Source organism: Urocitellus parryii, chromosome 12, assembly GCF_045843805.1.
Source record: "Urocitellus parryii isolate mUroPar1 chromosome 12, mUroPar1.hap1, whole genome shotgun sequence".
Taxonomy (NCBI): Eukaryota; Metazoa; Chordata; class Mammalia; order Rodentia; family Sciuridae; genus Urocitellus; species Urocitellus parryii.
In genome coordinates, this window is record NC_135542.1 from 94,270,965 (window position 1) to 94,296,882 (window position 25,918).

Here is a 25,918-nt window from a genome sequence, read left to right on the forward strand (position 1 = left end):
CCCCCTCCCTCTCTCTCCCTCTCTCCCTCTTTCTCCCTCTTTCCCTCCCTCTATCCTTGCTTTTTTTTTTTTTCCTATTTAATTGATAAAACCCAGTGCTTAGGCAGACTAAGCAGGAAAGCATGGGAGTGGAGAGTGACTGGTCCCTTGACAGCATTCACTGAGTGAATCGAGTGGTTTATTTCTTAAATTTAGTTTAGAATGGATACAGAATCAGCAGCATCTAATTCCTCTCTAGATTAAAGAGAAAAAGTGTTTTCATCTTTACTTATCTAAGGGTTTTAAGTTTTATTTAGAATCAGTGGACTCACATTTGGGTCAGAGTTGGTGTGGAGAGAAGATTTGAGTTGGGAGTCAGAAAATAAGAGTGGAGAAATTTTTAAGTATTTTTGTGATATCTTTCTATAAGAGGTGTTGAAATTTCTGAAGCTTTTTGATCTTTCCAGAATCAATCAGAATAAAGTGAAGGTAGGAAGGAAGAAATGGAAGTGGGTGGTGTGATGAGACTAACATTTTTTAGTGGGGTGCTTAATTAAAATTGACATTTTGTGTATGTAAAAGGGTTGAGTCACTTAAGCAATATGTTGGCAGATAATATCTTTTTTCAAAAAAAATCTCCGGGGCTGGGGATGTGGCTCAAGCTGTAGCACGCTCGCCTGGCATGTGAGCGGCCCTGGTTCGATCCTCAGCACCACATACAAAGAAAGATGTTGTGTCCTCCGATAACTAAAAAATAAATATTAAAAAAACTCTCTCTCTCTCTCTCTCTCTCTCTCTCTCTCTCTCTCTCTCTCTCTCTCCCTCTCTCTCACTCTCTCTAAAAAAAAAATCACCAATACAGATCTGAATAATGGTACTAATTCAGGTTTCAAAATAGTGAAATATAAATTGGAACCTCTCTCCAACCATCATAAAAATTTTTGGCAAAGCTCTCCTCCCGGGCACCATCTCATTTGGCTGGCAGTTTCTGTAATGCAGGGTGTAAATTGCCTGGTACAATCAAGGCTGGACCACCAACTCAATCAGTAAAGCCGGCAGGCATATGGGCTACAATTCTAAAACTAAGGGATGCATAACAAAAGTCCAATTGCCTGAAAAAAGGAATAAAATGTATCAACTAAGACCTTATCTGACTTTGTATGAAAAAAATGATGTGTAATAAATTTCTTAATGTTAAAATAAAAAGTGGAGTATAAAATATTTACTTTCGTGAATTATTTTATTCTTCTCTTATTAAAAAGTTGAATAAATAGGTATATATAGGAAGGGCTTTGATATACATCTTCAAAGTTTTTATGCTGTCTGTCTGGCTTCATATGACCCCTCTGACCAATTATCACTTAGGTCCCCAACGCGCACATGAAAACCCATGTCAGCCATTACTAGGCTTTGGCAATGGTGAGCCAGTGGAGAAAGAAAAGGATGTAGCAATTTTTAGAATTATTTATGTTTATGGGCATTGGGGCACTGAACAAAAGTTAAAACTTAATATAAGGCCTAAAAATGAAAAGACAGTAAGTAAGAAATCTTAGGAACTTTGGAGGAGCAATGGTAATGGAGCTGAAAAGGAGAGGACCAAATAGTTTAGAATAAAGTACATTTCTAAGATGCATGGAAGACACTAAAGAATGATTGGAACTGAGAAGAAAATGGCGGGTCTAGTTAAAAGGAGAACTGGATGTGAATAATCAACATGCCATAAGCTACACAGAAGAGTAGAGGAAAGATGTGCAGGAAGAGAAGAACTGGGGAACTTTCTATCACATATATTTCACATTTCAAGATCTGCTACAAATGTTATTTTTCATACTCAGAAGAAGACGATTTGCTTTATTCTTATGTATTTTTCTCAGTGATCATCAAGTCACAAATGCAGACTTTTGGAGAAATTTACTGAAATCTATCATAAGCACCCAACTCTGGTGCTTTTACAAGAGCTGTCCTTGGCTTCCTTCAGAGTAGTAAATAAGAAAAACAAAGCTGTTGTTTGAGTGTAAAATAAGGTTGGACTATCTCTTGGTATACTCGAGAATTGATTCCAGGATCCCCCACCAGACATGGAAATTCATGGACGTTCAAGTCTCTAAAATGATGTGATATTTACATATGACCTAATGTACATCCCCTCATTTATTTTAAATCATCTCTAGGTTATATATACTACCTAATACAATGTTAATGCTTTGTAAATAGTTGTTATATTGTTTAGAAATAATGAATTATACAAGAAAGTCTGTATAGATAAGATTTCCTCCTTAAATATTTTCAATCCAGAGTTGGTCAAATTTGTGGGCATGGAATTCATAGATGCAGAGGGCTGATTGTATGTTTGTATGTAGGCGCGTGCACACACACACACACACACACACATATATATATATATATTATAAAGGTAAATATAAGTTGTTTATGTATTATCAATAGATACTCTGTTCAGCCAGAATGGAGTTTTGCAATGTAAATTAGTTTTGCTAATATAAATATATCAGTTTGAAGTGTTGCCAAATTATTAGCCCCCCTGGAGCACCCCTGAATCTTCTCACTGTGGTCTGGGTTAACATTCCTCATACTCTGCCCTTCTTTCATTCATTACCTTCCACCCCAATTCTACTGGGTTTGAAAGCTTGAGGCCCCACTCTCTACTTCAGGCTTTTGCCTGAGATCTTTTCTCCTCCATCAGGCACCTAGACTCATAACCCATGGAGGTTTACAATATTTTCAGTAGACTAAATTAATTTTTCAACTGTAAGTAGAGCTATAAATGGTAATAAAATTCCACAGCTTAATAGACTTTTTATCTGGAATTTGAAAATGAATTCCTAATTTACGCTTTGGCTCTTTGCTTTTAGTTTTACAGCTGGGACCAATTATTCCTCTAGCCACAGGGAGGAGTGAATCCTCCTCTAACTTTCCAAACTTTCTCATTCAAGTCAGGTTTGAAATTTCCATCCTGCCAGCTGCTGTTGCTTTCAGGCCACTTTTCCACTGAAACAAGGAGACACGAGAAGTAAGAATAACTCAAAAAGCAACCTTTCTTGTGTCAATTGATTCAGCATAAAGGACTAGCCCCAAACAAAATGATTAAATAATTGTTGCTTTTATTTGGAGTGTTGTCCTATTTATGCCTCCTATTTTTGCTTTGTTTTTGGTACTAGCGATTGAACCCAAGGGCACTTTACCACTGCGTTACAACCCCAGCCAATTTATTTTGAGACAATGTCCTGTTAAACTACCCAGGCTAGCCTTGTACTTGAAATTCTCCTGTCTCAGCCTCCCAAGTCACTGGGCTTACAGGTGTGCACCACTGTCAGGAGAGGTGAATGAATGGTTGCTTTGAACTGTTCTGGACAGAGGTGACACCTCGCTTGGGAATTTCTGGTGTGAAGGTACCAAGAAAACTGCCCATTTGCGGTGGCGCCTGTTAAGAGGAAAAATTCTGTGCCTGTCATGGAAAATTATTAGTTCAATAACCTTGAGTTCAAATGCCAGCTGCCCAGAGATAGAAGAGATATGGGCACAAGCTGATAAGTTTTAATTGGGCTGCTTTTTGCTCATAACTTCATTTTGTTAATCTTGAAGAAGCTTTCTCACAGTAAATCCTTTTGATGTTTAAACCTGTATAATAAAAATGCAGAGCCTGTTCTGTGCCAGTCTCTCTGCCATCAGGAGTTTGGTTGGTCCACTGGGTTCTGCTTTCTCTATATTTGTGTGTGTTTGTCTTTTTTCCAATCCTCTCACCACCCATTTGGGAAACTGAGGAAACATCATGTGGTAGTCACCCACCACCACATCTGGCTATTTTTGTCTCTTTCTGAGAAACCTTTTATTTGGTGATGGTGTTATGACTGTTTTGGTTGTGCAAAGGGTCCTGCCCAGACGGGCTTCCTCAGCCAGAATCCCATGTGTCAACCCTGGTTCTCCTTCTACCATTTGTGGGGGAAGGGAGTGTTCCAAACAGAATATGATACAAAATGTTCCTAGTGATAGTGATTACAAAATGTTTATGCCTGAACTGTCTCAAAGATTCCAATTTTAACAAAGTATTTGTGTTTTAAAGACTACTGGAGGAAATCCTCTTTCCAAAAAGACAAAGGTGCCATTTATTTTTATTTCATTCATTCATTCATTCATTCATTCATTCATTCATTCTATTTAGTTATGTATGACAGCAGAATGCACTTACATTCATAGTACACAAATGGAGCACAATTTTTCCCGTCTCTGGTTATACACAAAGTAGAGTTATACCATTCGTGCAATCATACATGTACTTAGGGTAATGATGTCTATTTCATTCCACCATCTTTCCTACCCCCATGCACCCTCCCTTCTCCACTCCCATACCCATCCAAAGTTCCTCCATTCATCCAAAGGGGCCTTTATGATACTCATATGTAATAGTCCCATGCAATTAAAGTGTACTCCATTTAAACCAGTCCTTTTCTGCAGTCGGTATAGAGATTTTCTTATGTAGTCCAGGCCACTCTCAGAGACTTTTTTTCCTGACTCTCTCTACCAGTAACCAGTAGGACTTTTCCTCAAAATATAGAGATGACAGGGTCAGGTACCATGTTCATTAATTCCCATGCTCACTCCCATTTTCTGAGTCAGGATCGTATAAAGGTACTAGGAATGGAACATGAATAAGAATAGTTCCTGATCCCAAGGAGGTTGTCTTGTAAGTGAATGAGGAAAGAGTGCAAAACAAAGGACTGTTGCTACACAGTAAATATATTAATACATCTTGGACAAGGGCTCCATTCTGCCTGGAGAGGTCAGGGAAATCTTTTCTAAGGAGCTATCTATTGCCTGCTTTGATCTGTTTTGTCTATGTCAGTGTTGCATCCTCAATCATCCTCAATTATAAAATGTTGTTCTGTCCCTTATAATCCCTAGCACTATAACAAAACATAACTTTGCTCAGCTTTTCGTTAACCACCTTTGGATAATCAAAGTACAGCAATATGGAGCAGAAGGCCAGAGTCTTGCTAGGACTTCCAACCCATTCTTTGTTCATTTCTGATTTAATCTGGACAACTCCCCTAGCTCCCATACATACTGACCCATGCTACCCAGCACACCCGTCCACACAGTGTACATACATTGTTCAAACCTGCGAATGTTTAACAATCAGAAAATCAGGAAATTGCATCCTAAGACCAGATAAATAAAACAAGATCTCATCAACAAATCTTCCCCCAAACAAATCCCCCAGGGGGTGACTCTCTCGCACTTGTCACAAACAGAATAGAGGTCATTAAGGCTTGGCAAAACCTAACAATATATCTAATTATAGGTTTGAAATCACAGAGTCAAACAGTGACTGCAAGGCATGCTGAGTTTAGTTACTCCTAAACACACTTTATTGCTTTCATTGGGTAAATCATTCCCCATACTTAAGAAGAAGTGGAGATTTTTTGTATCATTTCCAAAGGGGCAGTCAGTAGGGCAGCATAACCTCAGGCAGAAATAAAGAGTTTTGAAGTTTTCTAAATGGACTCTTTAATGCAGTCAAATGGAAAGTGCAACCCTTACCAGCAGGCAAAGCTAACCTTAAGGTCACCCAGAAAGAGAATCTGACAATTTACATTTATCTGACAAATCTTTCACCTCCATAGATTCTTACCAGTAAAAAAGGTGTTGCCAGTATCTCTTTAAATACTTGGGGGAAATTGGATAATTTGGTCAACAGAAAAGAAAAAGAACAAAATTGTGACTGTGGTTTCAGTTTGCCTTTTGTTTGTGGGGAAAGAAAAATATATTATAGATGTTTTATTTTACTCTATTTAAAAATACTTCTGAACATGAGAATCTTATAGCAATACCTATATTCCCGCTATGCAATATAAGATGTAAAAATTTAAACACATTTTCAAGAGTTATTGGTTTTTCCTCTCTTTATTAGTAAAGCAAGATTATATCACAGAAATTATATTGATATAAATATAAAATACACTGAACATAGTGTTTTACTTCCACATCCCACATAGATATGCATGGCTATATGATTTGTTTTGATAAGGAAAATATAATTGTAAAGAACACCTCACTTACAGGAGAGAACATTTACTTAATGAATGAAGACTTTCTTCACTTATGACAAAATATGGAAGAATTTGGGATATGGTTGCCACATAAACCCAAGACCTAACCTAATAGAAGGAACAGAGTAACCCCTAACCACCATCAACTTAGAATGCGCATGTTACTTGAGCAAGATATAGACTTTTATTGGTCAATATATGATTATTTCATTTGAAGATTTTTTTGTTGTTGTTTTTGCAAAGTTGACATACAACAATAAGGACCTGTTTTCATGCATGTGATAATATGGCTATTTTCTATGAAAATATTTTTAATTTTGATCTGATACACCCAAATTCTAAGAGAACAAATTCAAAACTATACATTTGACCCTCTCAGTATTATTCCTTTTTATGTATTTTCAGTGAGAATAATAATTTTCATTTTCTACATTTCCCCAAATAACAAAGGAAGTATGGATTTTGTGTCTCTGCAAATAATTCAGGTAAAAATATTGAAAAAAAAAACATAAGAATTACATGGAATTAATTGAACAGTAATATAAAATACTATTAAAATATAATGCAGGGCTGGGATATAGCTCAGTTGGTAGAGTGCTTGCTTCATATACATAAGGCCCTGGGTTCAGTTCCAAGAACCATAAAAAAGAAAGTAATACAAATCAAAATAAATTCAGATGAGATTATAATGATGATATTGATGTGAGCGATTATATTAGCAAAATTTAATATTTTAAAATATTTATTAAATATTTAATATGTGCTTTTCACTCTATTATGACTTACATGTTATATCCCATTTAATTCTTACAGTATTAACACTAATATTAATACTAATATTATCTGTAGTTTTCAGTTAAAAAGCTAAGGTCTGGAGAAAAATTATGTAATTTACTATTTTTTTAAGTTAGAATAGGATTGGGTGTTTTTTTTCTATTGTACACGTGGATTACTGGTAAATTAAAATATTTTAAAAACACATAATATATATATTATTATCCAAAGGATTTATAATAATCAATCTACTATTATTGTGCTATCCACATTACTGTGAATAAACATTAAATGCAATATGAAAATTCCTCTTGTTTGCTGTCTGGGGTATACCATATGGAAAAACCCAGGTGAGAAGCAGTTTGGCCACAAATGAGGACTTGACGTTTGGAAAGTTTACCCTTTTAGTTTCAGACTTTAGGTTTCTTTTCTTGTTCTAAGTTCTTTTTTTCCTATATTTTTAAAATTTTTTGTTCATTTGTTCTTTTTAGATATACATGACAGTAGAGTGCAACTTAACATATTATATATACATGGAGTATAACTTCCCATTCTTGTGGTTGTACATGATGTGGAGTTACACTGGTTGTGTATTCATATGTGAACATAGGAAAGTTATGTCTGATTCATTCTACTGTCTTTCCTGTTCCCATACCCTCCCTTCACTCTCCTTTGTCTAATCCAATGAAATTCTATTCTCCCTGCCCTGCTTATTGTGTATTAACATCTGTATATCAGAGAGAACATTTGGCCTTGGTCTTTTGGAACTGGCTTAATTCACTCAGTATGATAGTCTCCAGTTCCATCCATTTACTGACAAATGCCATAATTTCATTCTTATTTAAGGCTAAATAATATTCTATTGTGTGTGTGTGTGTGTGTATATATATATATTATATATATATATGTGTGTGTGTGTGTGTGTATATATATATATACATATATCTCACATTTTCTTTATCCATTTATCTGTTGAAGGGCACCTATATTGGTTCCATAGCTTAGCTATTGTGAATTGAGCTGCTATAAACATTGATATGGCTGCATCACTATAATATTCTGATTTTAAGTCCTTTAAATATTTGCCAAGGACTTGTTCTAAATTCTTAATATGAATTTTTTTTAAATAATAGAAATATTTATAGCAATGAACTTATCTTCAATAACTGCTCTAGCTGCATACCCATATATTTTTGTATGTAATATTGTACATCTTCAGTCTATAAATACTTGTAATTCTGGGTTTTATTATATTTTATTATAAACTTATATATTCAGTCATTTTACATTTCTCAAAAGAAACAGGCATATTTGAGCAAGAAAAACCTTTTTATGTAGTGCCTGTGCATCTTCTGGCTTTGAATAATAACTATGATCACTTCAAGTGTTTTAAAGCTTGTCTGATTAAAGGTACAGATGTTTATATTACAGGATACATTGAACCTAAATTTTATGTTTAAGAATTCTTATCTTCTTAGATTGATTTTTGGGTTGAATTATGTACTCTATGAAGGAAAAATTAAAGTATTATTCATCTTTTTTATTCTCCAATAAATATGTATGATTACAGGTACAAAAAAGCGTGGATAAATTTTATTAAACATGTGATAAAGGCAGTCTCTAGACAATATTATTTTCAGGACAATAAATAATAATCAACTTTAGGAATCTGAGTAACCTTTGGAAAACTCAATATCCTATTGCAACAATCCCTGTAACAGAGATTTTGGTGGAGACTGTGGGTTGAAAGGGTCACAGGCAAACACGCTGGGATCAAAAATAATGTTGCCAGGGCCCTGCTGTTCTACCCCATCTTGAATGTTTTACTGTGTGTTGGGTTTGTTCTTCTTAAGGCTCTCTGTCATGACTGGAAGATGCTGACAGCAGCCGCAAGCACGTGTGACTTACCAACCAGCCACCTAGGACATACAAACTTAATTACCTGATAAAGTCACTACGAAGACTCAGTTCAGCCCATTTCTGAGGCTGGAGGATGAGATGCTCTCAGACTCCATCCCTGAATCATGTCCACATGCCTGTGAACCAAGATGAGGGCAGCTCTCCTCTACCACCTGGACTGGGTGCTCAACAGGTAGCATGGTCTATTTCAGAAGACAAGGGAAGGCCAAAAGTAAAAGGTGCATGAAATAATTTCTTCTGTCATTTTTGAATGTCATAATTTCAGTGATGATATGTTTGCTTGACATTAGTTCACAATTCTTGAATTCCCTGAGAGTGAGCTCTTGATTCTATTTACTCTTTAGCCATGAGCTAGTTTTCAGCTCAAGTCATGTAACTCTTCTTTTTCTCTTTTTATCAGAGAGCAGGGAAAAATTCCATTCAACCCCAGACAGCTTGGGGAAGAAAGTTTGAAGCAAAAGATGGATCTGAATGCTGTCTGATAGGCCATTTTTTTAATCAAAGGAGAACAATTTTCTCCTTTCAAAGGAGAGCTCTTCACACCAGGTATTTGGCTTCTAGGTGCTTGCTGATTAATTACTTACATTTACATAACATTAATCTCTTTTCTAACAATTTAGCAGGCTTCCAGCCGATTTTTTATGTTTTCCCCTCATCAGTCTGGCAGAACACCCTTGCTCTTAAAAGAACCAGAACTACTTTTGCAATGAATCAATTCCGAAAACATTTAAACAAAAGAGAATCCAGGTCTTAAGCAGAGCCCCAATGATATTTTACTTCTCTCATCTATACTAGGAAGATTTCTGAAGGAAGAGATTGATCCACATGCTTCATTTTGAGATGTGTATACTGAAAAATGTTTCTTCCTGTCTGAAACTCTTTCCCCAATTCTTTCCCAGAATCGTGTTCATTCATCAAGATTCAGCTCCAATAACACCTACTTTTTTTTTGAAGACCTCCTGGAGCTTAATCCTCAGCAGACATCTTTCAGGACAATTCCCCATCAACAGGTGGAACTATTATTTGGTATGGCATCCATTCATTCATTCAGTCATTCACTTGTTCATTCTACTGACATTATCTGCATTCTTTCAACGCTAAGCCTTGAATAGGTACTGGGGATACAAATGTGATAAAAAGTAGTCCCTGCCTCCTCAGACCCACAGTCCAGAGGTGTGTGCAAGGAATAGCTATGGCACAAAGAAAGAAATTCAGTGGGGGGAGATACTTGTACTAGACATTGGGGAATAAGCACAAGTTCACCACAAAGGCAAGGAAGGGGCTTAGCAGTTCTACCCATAGATGGAACAAGAGGAGCCCCCGCCCTGTGCCCCATGCTTTCAGGATCCTGCTATGATCTTTCTCTAGTCTTATGCCACCCCATAACCCACTTCCTGGCAATCACCCAGTACCCAAGTTATCTGCCCAAGCATCTCCATTCCCACTTCTGGGCCTGCACTTTTCCTCAAGTCCAGCATCTTGAAGATAGAAGGTGCTGAGTGTGTTTACCTAGGTCAAAGGGGTGGCCAGGAGTGCTTCTGGGGAGTGTGGATGAAGCTTGGACCTGAACACTAAGCTGTCCATTTACCTATACCTGAAAGGCTTTGTTGAGTGGGAGGAAGCCAGGGTGGGAAGAGAAGGGAGATGCCTTTGGGTCAAGGGCATAAGGGTAGAGGTTGGCTCTTCTATACCATGAGGTTCCAGAATGGAAATCCAGAGTCTGGAAATTCTAAATCTGAGCCTAGCTTTCAATTCATTATGAAGATATATTTATTATAGTAGAAGCACAGAAATCTGTAACGGTGTGGTTTCTTGATTTATAGTAAGTTCTAGTATAGTAGGGGTGCCTCCATTTATACATTTGGCCTAGGCTATAGAAATGTTTGGGCAAGCCTGGGAGTTGGAGAGGATGTAGTGACCACTCTGAGCAGAGAGAGAAGAGACACAAAGACCTGGAGGTGTGATTAGGGAATCCAACCTGAACCAAGTTGAGGTGACCCCAGAATGATTTGGAGAATAGTTAGTTATAGATGCACCTGCCGTTTTCACCATACTAAATTATTTGAGGTCAAATGCCATGGAACCTTCATTTCTGTGCTTGGCAGAAGATTTTTTGCAGAGTAAACAACTCATGGTAGATGAATTCATGTTGAACAAATGAGGTAATAGATATCACTTGAGAGACCACACATACATTTCTCACCATTAACTTCTTATTAAGACAACTAAAGATAAATCAATAACAAAATATTAATTTGTATCAACTGATGCATGTTATGTGTAGAAGAGTTAATGCTATTTTGATTTAATCACAGATAACCAGCAATAAGATTTTCTTTAAAAAAGTGACAGTATAAAACTGTTGTGTCTCAGTTTGCTTTTCTAAAGCCTATTATATTGATCTAGGCCACCACTGGCAGCGGCAGAGGCATGCTCTGAACCCTCCAAGGGACAGACATTCTGTGAGATCCATCACTAATGACACCTTGATACAATAGAACATCTGATCCACCCATAAAGCCTGGGCATGTTCACTACTGAAAGCAGAATTTTTCTAAGGCAGTTTCAAATGGACTTCAGAAGTAAGACTCTTACATTTTTTAATGGTCTTTTTTTTTTCTTCAACAAACATTGGTAGCCAGGAATGAGTAGCTGGTATCTGTGGTCTGCCCACACCTCCTCACATGGTTTTACCCATTGTCAGAGGAGAGGACAGCCCTCACATACAGTTCCCTATAGATGGACAGACAGCGTTGCTGTCAAAGCAACTGATGAACGTCAATTCCTTTCCATATCCTAGTAAAAGTGAGGGAAAGAGAAGGAAGATAAAAGTGGGAGAAAAGAGTGGTGAGTGGTGTTCTAAGTGAATGGGAAATAGCTGGGAGTCTTGGGTACAAAAATCTCTTGCTATCCCATCTCGTGATTTCCTTCACTGTCTTCTGGGCACTGCTCTAAGCACATGGACAACTGACTTCACAGTCCCACCTAGGCTTATCTTGTTCTGTGCTCTACATTGGAGTCCTTTCATCTCCTTGCCCACAACATCATGGCTCTCAGCCCTGCACCTTTCCTTTCCTCCTCTTTTCCTCCTCCTCATCCCCTAGATGACTTTATCTCCTTCACTTCTCCTGTACAATTGCTCAGGGGCCCCCAACTCTGGGTAGTTGTCCCCTTCCATTGTTCCCTATACTTACCCTGCGATGGTATTAAGTAGATGATATTGTAAATGTCTGTGCGATTATGTGTATCTTGCATTAGACTGTAAGTGCTGTGAAGGTTAGGGTCTGTGTCATCACAGCCTTGCTCATGTCCTCTATAGAGATTTGTCCCTTCATTTGTGCAACAAATGAATGAACAAATGAACGAATGAGTGATGTTCAGACTGGCCTGTAGGCTCATTGGTAGAGTGCAATGGTTTTAATGTACCTCCTCAAAATTCATATGCTGAAATCCTCATCCACAAAGGGTGGTATTAGAAGACAGGGCCTTTGAGAAGGTGGTTAGGTCACAAGGGCTCTGTTTAATTAATGCCTTTATTAAAGAGACCTTTCTGTAAGGGGAGGACACAGCAAGAAGGGATCATCTAGGACCCACTGCGGGCCCTCACCAGACACCAAATCTACTTGGCACCTTGATCTTAGACTCTCCAGAACATGAGCAATAAGTTTCAGTCATTCATAAACTATGTAGTTTATGATATTTTGTTATAGCAGCATGACTAGGATATGAAGCCAATCCTTTATGATCATTTCAAGTTAAAGCTGAGCCAGGAACCTGCAGCAGGCTCTACCCATATCTCAGACAAATGAAGGAAGATAAATTAAGTACATGGTGTGTTTTACAAAGACCCAGAAGCTTTTATTGATCCAGCTGTAAATATGATGTTTCTCATCCTGGACAAAAGGCATGCCCAAAACTATTGACTGTCCACTATTTGATAGGCACTATGACAATTATTGATGTGTATAATCTCGTTAAATCATCACAACAACTTTGTGGAAGCATTTACTATGTCTATTCATTCAGGAAGATACTGAGGCCCAGAGAGATTAAATGATTTGCCTAAGGTCGTGCAGCCTAGAAACTTTTCAATACTGGGTTTAAATCGAAGTTTGCCTCTTACCACCATATCATTGCAGCTTCTAGGGTGGGACAAGGCATCTTAAAGACACAGTATGACTTCCAATACTGGGAATATTATCAAATTCAGAAGGGAGATGATGAGGGTCTGAACTGAAGTACTAGTGAAGGGTTGGGGGTGGAGAAGTAGAGTGAGTGTTCAGAGCTATCTGTGAGGCAGAAAGTGGGCTAGTGAGTTTAATGCAATGTTTATTCATTCATTCTAATATTTATAAATTTTTGTTATGTGCCAAACACTATGTTTGGTTGGCCCAGGGAACATAAATATGGATACAATTAAGTCTTTGCATTGTGAACTCTAATTGGAAAAGAAACAATAAATGAGAACAAATGATGCTCCAGCATTGCCATGTCCTTTTGATTCTTTTTAACATCTCCATCCATTTCTTCTCTTCTAGCCCCACTGACGTGTGGTTCATGTCACTTCTAACCTATTGCTGTAACAGTCTCACATCTGGTCCTCCTGTCTTACGTACAGTATTCGATAATTTAAGGCCATTTCTTGGTTTTCAAGGGCATGCTTTCTCAGTCCACTGGCAACACAAATACAGCTTCAGTTGCTGACTTGAGAAGATTATGCATGAAGGTATTAAAGTATTACCAGTAATGAATTCAACATCCATGCTTTGAAACACCTACTAAGTACAGGCCCTGAGCAGGCACTGAGTATACCACCATGAACACAATAGACATGGCCTGTCCTTGAACTTACATTTAAAGGGAGATACAGGCAAGCAAATAGGCAAATACAATGCTGCGTTCTAAGTGTGAATGTACCAAACAGCATCGCAAGGATTGCAGGGTATTTCAGTCAGATTTTTTTTTTTCTGTCACCGAAAGATCTGACAAAAACCTTGTAGGGGAAAAAAGTTTATTTAGATTCATGGTTTCAGAGGTTCAGTCCATGATAGGCCAATTCTGTAGTTCTGGACCTGAAGTCCAGGACCTTACTGCTGGTAAGGCAAAATCACAGCAGAAGAGTGTGGTAGAGGAAAGTAGCTCTGGGCAAGACAGCCAGGAAGCAGAAAGAGATAATGCTCACAGGGTGCCAGGGACAACAGATAAACCCCAAAGCACACCCCCAGTGACCTATTATTCCTTCAGCCAGATCTTACATGCCTAAAGTACCACCCAGTTAATCTGTTCAAGTGGATTAATCCAGATCAGGTTACAACTCTCATAATCTAATAATTTTACTTCTAAACATTATTGCATTGTCTCCCACACAAGCTTTTGGGGTTCACTTCATATTCAAGCCATAAGAATGGGGTAAGTTATTGCTATCATTTGGATCTTAAGTGCCTCCAAAAGGCTCATATATAAGAGGATTGGTCCCCAAGATGGTACAGTTGGAAGGCGGTAGAACTTTTAGGATGTGAGGCGTAATAGAAGGTGCTCAGGCCATCAGGACCATGACCTTAAAGGGGTCTGTGGGACCCCAGTCTTTTCCTCTTTATGTTTTCTTCCTGGTCACATGATAAGTTGTTTGCTCGACATGCTCTGCTGCCATGATGTGCTGCCTCACCACAGGAGCAGAACAATTTGGAGCCAAAGGATCATGGGCTAGAGCCTTCAGTGTTAATTATCTCAGGTATTTTGTTATAGTGATTGAAAGCTGCCTAACAATTATGGTAGAACATAAGAGGGGCATTCCACTCAACCTAAAGAAATCAGATGGAGGAAGCAATACTCAAACAAAAAAAAATGAGAGATATATAAGTCTGGCAATGTGTTCCATTGTATTGTCCTACCCAAAGGAAGTGTTTTGAATATTTCTTTTGAGATACAAGGAGCTCAAAATATACAAGAAAAAATTGGACTTTTTTTTTCTCCTGGAACTTAAACAAAAACAAACTGGAAGATGGAGAATATTTCCACATTAACAACTTTAATCAAAAACTCAAAATTAACTTGTTAGCATTAATAATGAAAGGCATGTTATATATGCGGGTGCCAACTCAGGGACATCTTTCTAATGCTTTTCTTTGTGATCTTTCATCCTTTCCACTTCTTCTGCTGAAAGAGCTGTCAAAGCTACATTTCCTGGCCCTGGAATTTAGATTGATAAGTGGAAAGATTATTTCCTCTGGGACTATCAAGAGCCTCTAGGCCTTGACTCCTGGGTTTAGAAGAGGATGCTGCTTTGTTAATGAAAATTCATGAGCATTTGGAACACATAATGCAATAGTTGCTAAATCTGGGGTCAAAGGAGGCCTATATTTGCTGGTGGTAAACACTGGCTCAAATCAAATCATCAGTGACCTTAAGACCATGAGACATCAAGAGCTTTTAAAGTGGTGCCATATCAAAATTTGATGCATAGCTCAAAGTGATGTTGCTGCTGGAAATTTCAGGATCTCCTTAGGATGCTTTTGTCAGTTCTGATTTCCCCATCTGAACTGAGCTGTGGATCATTAAGCCTGATCATGAGTTTCCATTCCCTCGTGGGACCAATGCCGATGACTTCACATCATTGAATCTACTGTACTTCCCTAGTGGATAGTCAGATGCTTTTTCCCACATGCCTGCTTTAGAAATCCCAGGATTGAATTCTGCTTCCAGTAGACTGATTGATCAGATCTATACTTATCTTTTCATCCTTCAAGTATTTCCCACAATAGGTGTTTCTCCATTCTACATTCTGGATGTTTTTACAAGAGTATATATGTGTATGTATATCCAATATAATGGCAGATAAATTTTCCTGCATTTTTAAATTGAAGTTGAAAATTTAAGAGCACATACATGCCAGGTCGTATCTGGGATTCAAATCCAAGAATACATCTGACTCCACAGCCTGTGCACTGACGTGGTCACTCATGTACAAGGTTAGCCAACAAGCCAGACAAAAATGCTTAGCTTCAGTTTCTAGTTTATGAGGTTGACCAACAATATTTAAGATGAACTCAGTGGGCAGGCTGGTAGCCAGGCAGGACTTGGTGTACCAGAGGTCTTATCAGAGTGGTGGTTTAGTTTTATCAGAGTGGTGGTTCATATTGTTTTTATAATGTGGATAAGTCACCAGAGAAGTTCCTACTAAATCAGTTCCTAAATTCTCAGTTTTTATTTTTTTTTTCCCTACAAAGGGCTTGAGACATTCATGCTACTGTTCTTTTGCTTTCATTAAGTAGTAATAGGTGAGTTAGCACATTGGAAACTGGACTATCACTTCATGCCTTTGCCTAAGCAGTAGGCAGTCTTTAAATATCCTCTTCTATCCCATGCTTAGCAGGCCAATGAGAATGTCAGGGCTAAACAGACACTTCTCAAAAGAAGAAATATGAATGGTTGGGGCTAGGGATGTGGCTCAAGCAGTAACGTGCTCGCCTGGCATGCGCGGGGCGCTGGGTTCGATCCTCTGGGTTCGATCCTCAGCACCATATAAAATAAAGATGTTGTGTCCACTAAAAACTGAAAAATAAATATTAAAAAATTATCTCTGTCTCTCTCTCTCTCTCTTTCTTTAAAAAAAAAGAAATATGAACGGTCAACAAATGTATGAAAAAATGCTCAACATTTTCAGCAATTAGAGAAGTGCAAATCAAAATTACAAGAGCACATACATGTAATAATAAAAGCAGGAAGCAGAAAGAGATAATGCTCACAGGGCGTCAGGGACAACAGATAAACCCCAAGGCACACCCCCAGTGACCTATTGTTCCTTCAGCCAGATCCTACGTGCCAACAGTTACCACCCAGTTAATCTGTTCAAGTGGAATGACAAGTATCAATAATACAAGTAATAATAAAAATGTTGACAAGGATGTGGGGACAAGGGTATACTCATACATTGTTGGTGGGACTGCAAATAAGTATTACTACTCTGGAAAGCAATATGGAGATTCCTCAAAAACTGGGAATTGAACCACCATTTCACCCAGTTATCCCACTTCTCGGTATGTATCCAGAGGAAGTACAATCAGCATACTACAGTGAAAAGGCCACATCAATGTTTATAGCAGGACAATTTACAAAAGCTAAACCATGGAATCAATCTTTATGCCTTTCAACAGGTGAATGGATACAGAAAATGTGGTGTATATACACAATGGAGTATTACTCAGTCATAAAGAAGAATGACTTTATGACATTTGCTGCTAAATGGATGGATCTGAAGACTACCATGTTAGGTGAAGTAAGCCAATTCCCCCAAAAACCAAAGGTTGAATGTTCCCGCTCTGCTATGTGGATGCTAACCCATAACAAGTTATGGGAGGGGAAAAATAGAATTTTAGTGGATCATACAGAGGGGAATGAAGGGAAGGAAGATGGATTTGAAATAGGAAAGACAGTGGAATAACTTTCCTATGTACAGTGACATAACTTTCCTAGGTACACATATGAAGACCAGTGAATCTCAACGTTGTGTACCACCATGAGACTGGGACCCAAATTAGAATTAGATACATTCCATGCTTGTATAGCTATATCAAAATAGAGTCTACTGTCATGTATAAATAAACATAACATATAAAAACATTTAAAAAAAAAGAATATTAGAGATCAACCAGACTTCTGTCTGGTAATGGTCTATGCGATGATTGATTGGTTGATCACATGAAGAGATTGGTGACATCAGCTGGAGAAAGACTCAGATTGACAGAAATACTCAACTTCTGTAGATTTGTGGGATATGGTTAAAAGTTAGTTTCAAAGTACAAAGAACTAGGAAGAAGTCTATAAACAAAACACACTCTCTCTGGGTGTCTCTGTCTCATCTGAGAATCTCAACTTTAGATATCAGGGTCCAACATTACCCTGAAAATTAAGAGCACTCTCAGTCATGGAATATTCCTTTGGGATGCCCTGAAATTATTCTGAATTTTCCAGGAGATTAATGTGCCAAGATGAAATGAATGGGACTTGACATTACATAATTGGATCTCTGAAGCCTTAGGTTTCTAAGTCATTTTGGTATTGCCCTCTAACCTCCAGGTTGGTAAAGGAAAAGAGAGGAGAGAGACACCATCTAAAAGGAATTTTAGAAGCTCACACAATTAGAAACATGACTTCTTTGCCGAAGATTCATTAGCATTCAGTGGTCAATTTGGGGTGTCAATCTGACTGGATTAAGGGTTGCCTAGGGAGCTAGCAAAGCATTATTTCTGGGTTTATCCATGAGTATGTTTCCAGAAGAGACTGACATTTGAATCAGTCGACTGAATAAAGAGAGATTAGCTCTCACCTAGCGAGGGCAGGCAGCATCCAATTGGCCAGAAGCCCAGATAGAATAAAAAATGAGAAGAAAAGTGGTCCCCTCCTCTCCCTGGAGCCAGCATCCATGCTTCTCCTGCCCATGAACATTCTGCAGTGATGGAAATATTTTCTATAATGATCGAGGCATTGGTTACCTGACTGTAGGCATTCACCAAAACTCATAGAACTGTATACTGAGAAGTATATGTTTTATTGTATGTAAATTATACCTTGATGGAAAAATAATCAGTTGGGAAAATTTTTAAACTACCAGTACCAGGACTTACCAAAGATCAATTAAGAGTTCTAGGGCTCAGGCTTGGGTACTGGTAATTTTTAAAGCTTGAGATAGAGTAGGAAAGCAAGTAGAGCCTGGGTAGGGTCAGGGTCAGTCAGACCTAATCAGAAAAGTACCAATCTGCTCTTTAGATGAAAGGACTTCTCAAGGTGGGGTAGTCTGGGGTAGCCTCCAGAACCCTGTGGAACACCAGCTTTCTTAAGAGAACATGGTTAACATCTTTGTCTTTTCAGGGAAGATGTTCTTAAGAAAAAAAAAACTAATTAAACAAAAGGGCTCCTGTGTCTGCCATTGATGCAGCATCTCAGAGGTTTACATCTCTCTAAGTGATCTAATCAATCACAACAAGGCTTTGGGGTGGAACCTCTGAATTGGTTTATGGGGGAAAATGATATAGGGTAGAAAGACCCCAATCCCAAAATAATCCAGGGACAAAAGAATCTCTACAAAGCACTGGAGACATTCTTTATCACAAATACCATATCACAAAATCACAGCCTTTAAAGGTTATGACAGGTCAATATCATGACAGATATAAAGAGCTGTGTCAGTTGTGACCTCAGCTGAAGTCTCAGTAAAGTGCGGGTCCTTCTTGAATAAGCCTGTCAAGGGAACGACTAGAACAGTTCACTAACCTGAATTTGAATCCACAAAACTCAGTTTTTCAGGAAGACTCTGTGGAGAGAAACTACTTAAAGAAGAGAAATCATGTATTAGCTTGTGCAGAATGGTCTAGATATCAATTGCTATCAATAATGTCTCTTGGGCCCAGGTGAGTTTGTGAAATGTTGATAATTGATAGTCTACCATGTTCAATCAATAAGTCACTCTATGCCTCAAATTTTACGTCATGGTGTGCACTCAGTTGAAGAGTCAGTCTTCCTAGAGAGACCCTGCCAAGTCTCCATTAAACTCCACATGGAGGAAAGTATTGGGTGCAAGGATGAATACTGGATGCAGAATTTATGATCCAACATCTAGCTACACAGTGACTTAGAAATGCATAAGATTTCATTTTTATAAAAGCTAATAAATATTCTCATAGATTTTTGTTTAAGAAGTCAATTAAATATTTATTGAACAAAGGCACAATAAATGAGCTAAGGGGTATTTTAACCTAAAGATACAATAAACAACCTCAAATATTTGGAGGGCTGTCACAAAAAGAATGAAGACTTGTTCAGCACTTCTTCTTCAAAAGGCAGAACTTGCACCTCAGGGTAAATGTAAGCAACCAACTGGATGCAGGAGTGCTGAGGGCCATTGCCAAGTAGGAATGACGCATCGAAATTTCCTTGCCAGTGTACCCCATGTTGCTTAGAGGACATTCGATGGGACATTGCATGTATGCTTGAGTAAGGTGACCTTGCTCAAGGACCAGGGCGGATCCGGGTTTAGAGCTGATCAGGTTTTAGGGAGTATCCCGTCCTTGGATTTTAGGGAAGTTCCAGGTTTAAGGTGTACCCTGCGGGGGAATAGGGCTTATCCTGCTGCCTCAGGCACGCCCGATCCTTGAGTTCCCCTTGAGTTCTCCTGGAATTGAGAAAGTATTTTGGGACGTGAATTGTGCAGGCAGAACTGGGATTTCCCCAGAACGTGTGTATAGAGGCCGGTGTGAGTTCGGGAATAAAGATTTGCTGTTTGAATCTACAAGGTGTGTGGTGGCTCGTGATTCTGTGCCCAGCCAAGACTGCGGCACAGGAGAGTTGTGAGGAGCGCATCACTCATCATAACACCTCCCTGACACACAAGGCACTGTGCCCCTAACCTTCCCCTTTTGCACTTAATACTTAGTGCAGAAACAAACGCTAACAAACTGGTTTATTCGGAAAATGTCCTTCTTGCTCCTTAGCAATATTTCTGTACCTATTAGTGATTCTCCGGAGGTGGGGAGAAAGGGATCATTTTCTCCAGGGAGGGTGAATCACAATCCCAGCAATTCAGGCCCTGCTCCAGCTCAAGCCCACCGCTGCGGCTCTGACGGAGGTGTGCACAGGGCAGGAGGGTGGCTGACAGCAAGCAGTGCTCTGTACCAGGCAGGAGAGCTTGAGTTAGGGATCTCCAGGAACTAGAAACGAATGGCATAATACTGATGAGCTCCATCCAACCAGATTGTTAGATATGACAAAATGAGAATGGCTTTAACAACTATTTGGCATCATGTTTAAGGATGAAATATACATATCATATTTTTATATATGTATTTTATCACATACTCATTAAGGAATGCTGAGGTGCGTATAATTCATCCAGTAAATTGAAAATAAAGATCTTTACATTTCTGTATTTGTCAGTGATTCTGTATTCAGAGATTCTGAAGCGGATGCTGAATTCAGAATGGTACATCAGTTTTCAAGGAAAGCCACATAATCGATCAGTCTGGCTAACTGCTGTGTTTTGGGGATCCGTGAAGAGGGGCAGGCTCTGATAAAGGAATAAACCTGTTACAGGAAACATCCAGAGCCCCTGCAACTAGCTTTCTGGGCAGAACCATTCTGGTGGTGAAGTCGGCTTGCCATCCTGGTTCTAGTGTACCTTTCACAGTCTCTTCTACAGGAAGTTCCACAAAAGTTGCAAAATCATCAGCGGTTATCGAGGTGTATGCTTGAGAGACCAGGACAAAGGCGAGTCTTCTTGTGGCATCTCTGTGCATCCATGATTGGTTTCACTGTCTGGGACCACTGGTGGGCGCTGATGGTCACGTAGATCCCAGGGAAATCCCGTTGCCAGATTTTCTGTTCTACTGACCAAATTCTCCCAAGTTCAGAATTTGCAGATTTTATATCAGGTGGTATCCTTTCCCAAAGATGTCTTTCATTATTCACATCATTGTGAAGCAAACATAAAACTAGAAGCTGATGATACCCTGGGGGTATAGCAATTCTTCCAGGAGCCTCGAGTTCCTGGTTCTCACACTGAATCAACAACTTTTTGAAACTGAAGGCTCCTTCCGCCATCACCGCCACTGGTATCTTCCTGAGTGGTCTTTCAGCAGCACCTATCAACCACCAGACCCCTGATGCTCTCATAGATTCTTGATGGTAGGATGGATTTGCTAAGTAGCATCCTTGCATTCAGGACCAATGTATATTGATTTCAAGAACAGGATCCATGAGTAAGATCTCCAAACTTCAAAATGGGATGAGAAACAGAATAAAAAGGAGACAATGTGGAGCATACCACATCAAGATGCAGAACAGTTTTTCTTATTTATAGACAGCAGTTTTTCTGCCATATTGAGAAGAGTCCTTACAGTGTCAAGACACCTCTGGATGAGGTTCTCTCTGTATGGTTGTATTACTCTTTATAATTGTTCCTAGCTAATCTAACTCAAGCCCAACTAACTACACCTTGCTGAAAGGGTGCCAAATTAAGTTTCTTTTTCTAGAGCAGCTTGCCAGAGTTTTTCTAAAGGAAAGATTTATGATACAATATCCTTAGCATGTTACAAAAAATATTGCTAGCTTACTTTATACTGTTGTGCTCATCACTTAAAAACAATACAGAATTAGAAAGCTACTCATTTTCATGACAACAAAACTGTCCTAGAGAGTGAGATTTTATTTTCAATGCATCTTACCAAAATTACAAGTATATAGCAGATTGATGAATACTTGCCATCTTGTAGATCTTTCCATGATGAATCCTAGAATCAACGTTTCTTACAATGCTGACTATAAAGATAACATTAAAATAGCTATTATGAAAAATATGTGGATGTGGGAGACCAACCTTACATAATACTGAGTTACACTCCCCGGCTGGCTGGGTGCTGAGGCGCTCAGTCTCAGAAATGTGGCAGAGATTTCCCCACCCTTCCTGAGTTCGAGGGTCGGTGTCTCGTGCATGGGTGTATCTTGCTATAGCCCCATGGGTGAAGCTATGCTCACCTGTTCCTTTGTAATATAACCCCCTGCCCTGTTTAGGATAGAATCTTCCATGGAAGTGCCTTGTGTGTGTCCCCTTCTCTTACTGTTCCCTTGGGTGTGGCCTACCCAGGTGTCAGTCAACCTGCTGACAGTGGACATCATGAAGATAGACTCAGCCCCCTGAAACCTGACCCCTTACCTCATTAGAATAGCTTCTCCTCAATAAAAAGGGTCAGCCGTGCTCTCTCTCTCTCTCTCTCTCTCTCTCTCTCTCTCTCTCTCTTCCTGCGGACCCTTAAGGTCAGAGGAGCCGTCACAGAGACCCCAAAGAAAAAGGTATTTGTGTCTCTTGTGTGGTTATTTTGTGCAGCCCAGTTAGCCCAGTTCAACTGGAATAACCCCTGAGCCTTTTAGTCGAAAGAACAGAAACTGGGCATGTGGATAATACTTGAAACCCAAAAGCTCACAAGGTATTGTTTTAAGAAGTATTTTTTAAGTTTGAAGATTTTTTTCTTTGATTACTAATTAGGAAAAATTTAAAGAGGTTTACCCAAAGACAGCTGCCAAAGCCTTGTACTGGCCTTATTTTGGGCTCACAGAATTAATTTGCACAGAATGGGATAGAGTTCCACATTTCAGCTTAGCACAGTCTTAGCTAGAGGGGATTGAGAGAGAATACAGCATAGGAAAGGCCCCAGTGGTCATTTCAATGTAACAGTAAAGACAAGCAGAACAAAGGGATTCAAGTAAAACAGGATCAGTTGGGATGATGACAAGGCGGGCTTTTTGAAATTTTCACCTAATGAAGGTGACATGACCATGGCTTGAGAACATGATCTTTGAACAGGATGTGTCTGTGTTCAACCCTGCCCCGAGTTATCAACTATATAACAGAGGTAAATTCTTCCATCTCTCTGGGATCCTTTCAACTCATCTATAAAATATTAGAGATCTATAAATTGTACCCACCTCAAAGTTGTGAAAATACATAAATACTGATAAGAGGAGCAGGCACAGATGCTGAGCCATTGTCCATTCTCATTACCTGGGACATTAAAGGGACAAGCTTTCTTTTGCTGGGGGTAATTAAGCAGTAAATCACTCATCAGGCATTTTCCTGAGCTCATTTGGGTGGTTTCTAAGGATCATCTCTTGGTTAACTAGGATTCCTGGCAGAAGAGAGCTCACCTTGTTCAGCTCTCCTTGCACACTCCTCTTTGCTGGTCTCAATATGGGCCCCTACACTTCACTCATACCTCCTATATCCCTGCCCCAACCAGTGACATCAAGGCTTAAGAGGAATAAAAAAATTCTCCTCCTCACAAAGAGGCTGAGACGCCCCTAAATTCCTCCACTTTCCACCAGTAGCTCCCACCAGTAGGTCCAATCTTGTGCTTAGCTATAGGATTCTAACCTAGCAAGATAAATATTTATTGAGCTCCTGACCTTAGGTTGAATAATGGATGATCTTGTTGATGAATGCCCAGTCAGTATTGGTATATTCCTGATTGCAGGGTTTTTGTTTTGCTTTGTTTTGTTTTATAATTGGCAATTTCTGGCTCTATTGCACAGTGGGGTGACTGTAGCTAACAAGAATGAAGTATCTACTTGAAAAAAGCTAGAAAAGAAGATTTTGAATGCTCTCACCTCAAAGAAATGGCAAATCTTTAAGGCAATAAATATGTTAAGTACCCTGATTTGATTACTTCCCAGTATGTATATTTATATCAAAATATTATGTTGGACCCTATAAATATGTGCAACCATTATGTGTCAATGAAGAGTGAAACAAAAAACAAAATCTTGGCTGACTCTCTAGGTCTTGTCCTTATGAACTAGAACACTCACCAATAATCAAAACACAGTTCAAAATGAGTCTTACTATTTTAACATAATTATGTTTTAACATAATTTATATTGATAATAGCTCCGTGGCTACCCCTCCCAGAATGGCTGGCTTTAAGCATAGAATTCCTATAATAAACAGAAATAATTGATTTCAAAGTCATTTTGCAACCAGGGGAATTCCAGGTTTTATGGCAAATTGTGAAGGAAAATTTTAGGTCAGAGAGAGAGAGAGTTCTCGTACTCCCCAGCCTCCTACCCTACCTCTCCAGATAGATTGCAGCTTCCCGCGAAGGAAGGCTAGACGTAAAACAAAGTGGCTGAAAATAAGTTCTCATTTTTAAAGGAAATTAGAATCCTTTTGGATTCTTTTCTCCTTAATTTGACTTTTATGCTTCTAGTCACTCTGGGAATTAGGCACTTGAAATCAAACAAGAACAATTCTATTCATCTCTTCTACCGGAATAAATACTGTTCAACTATGTCAGAGAATCAACAGAATTTGACTCAGTTTTCTAATCACAAAGGAAATGTATTGAGAAGCTTTCTGGGACCCCATGGAATTGACCCCCATTCAGGAAGATGGAAACCCCAGACATGGTAAGTGTGAGGAATGAGATCTGGTCCAGAAGCAGCCTTAACAGAGGGCTACCTGGCCCTGCTGCCGCCAAGCATCACCCATGCTTTAGGAAATTTAAGTCACACTCTCAAGGTGTAAGTCCCAGGTAGGGACATCCTGTTGGCTGAACCTAAATCATTGCCACAACCTGGGGACAAGGAAAGGGATGACATCTTGTCTTTAGTTCCTTTAATGGGAAGTAGAGTCCTGCCACCTGCCTAATTTGTGAGTCCTTTCAAGTATCAAAGATGCTTATATACCAGGTATACAAAGAAAAAATGGTGTGTGTGGGGGGGGGGCTGGGTAAGGCAAATATTCACTTCATCAGGAGTCCAACAAGTCTAACCTTATCTATATGCTTTTATCCAATGTCTTAAACCAAACTATTGTGTTAGATTTCATCTTAAAAATAGATTGGGTAGCAGAGTTCTTCATCATTTTGACTTTCAGTTCATTTGACTTCTCATTTTACATGAATAATCTTAGAAAATGATTCATCTGTCCTCATAAACGACTTTAGATAAATAAGTTATTTTTATCATCTGTTCATTCTTTGTTTCCATCAGAAAATGTGCCTCTGCAATTCTGTAGGAACCCCTGCTACTTCGCATTTTTTAAACTTATGCTGGGTGGGCAACAATATTCATGGTCTTTCACTCAATGTTCTTATGCTTCTAGACTCTTCTTCCCTCCTTCACTGGCACTCAGTGGGGACACCCGAACTCTGGTCCGACTTTAATCTTGCAAGAGTTGAAAAAAATACCCCTGTGTGCACAATGGAGTCAGATCTTGGTTTGTCGATGCCCATACCACACCAGGCGATGTGTTGATCACTATCTTTCTCAGGGACCACATATGCTTCTCTCCCTTGTGTGCCCTTCTGAAATTAACAGAAGGATCAGTAAACTCCTCTAGAGTGAGACATGGGAAAGAGGGAACACGGTGATGGGTGCTGCGTTAAGCGTTTCTCTTCCACTTGCCTGATTATAAAAAGACAATAATTTTAGACATTTAACTGGATATTCTTTCCTCTGCTGAACCTCCAATCAATCTCGCTATTTAGGCTCTGAACCATGTTGCTGGTAACTCTGAGAACCAGTTATCATCAAGATTAGAAAACAGCAAGGAGCTGGTGTGGTGGCCTATGCCTGTAATCCCAGTGGCTCGGGAGTCAGAGGCAGGAAGATCGTTCATTCAAACCAGCCTCAGCAAT

General features: G+C 39.0%; 1 pseudogene; it reads right to left on the minus strand.

The window, feature by feature from the left end:
* Positions 1-20,717: 20,717 nt before the first annotated feature.
* Positions 20,718-21,401, minus strand: LOC113188917 (COP9 signalosome complex subunit 8 pseudogene; annotated as a pseudogene).
* Positions 21,402-25,918: the final 4,517 nt, after the last annotated feature.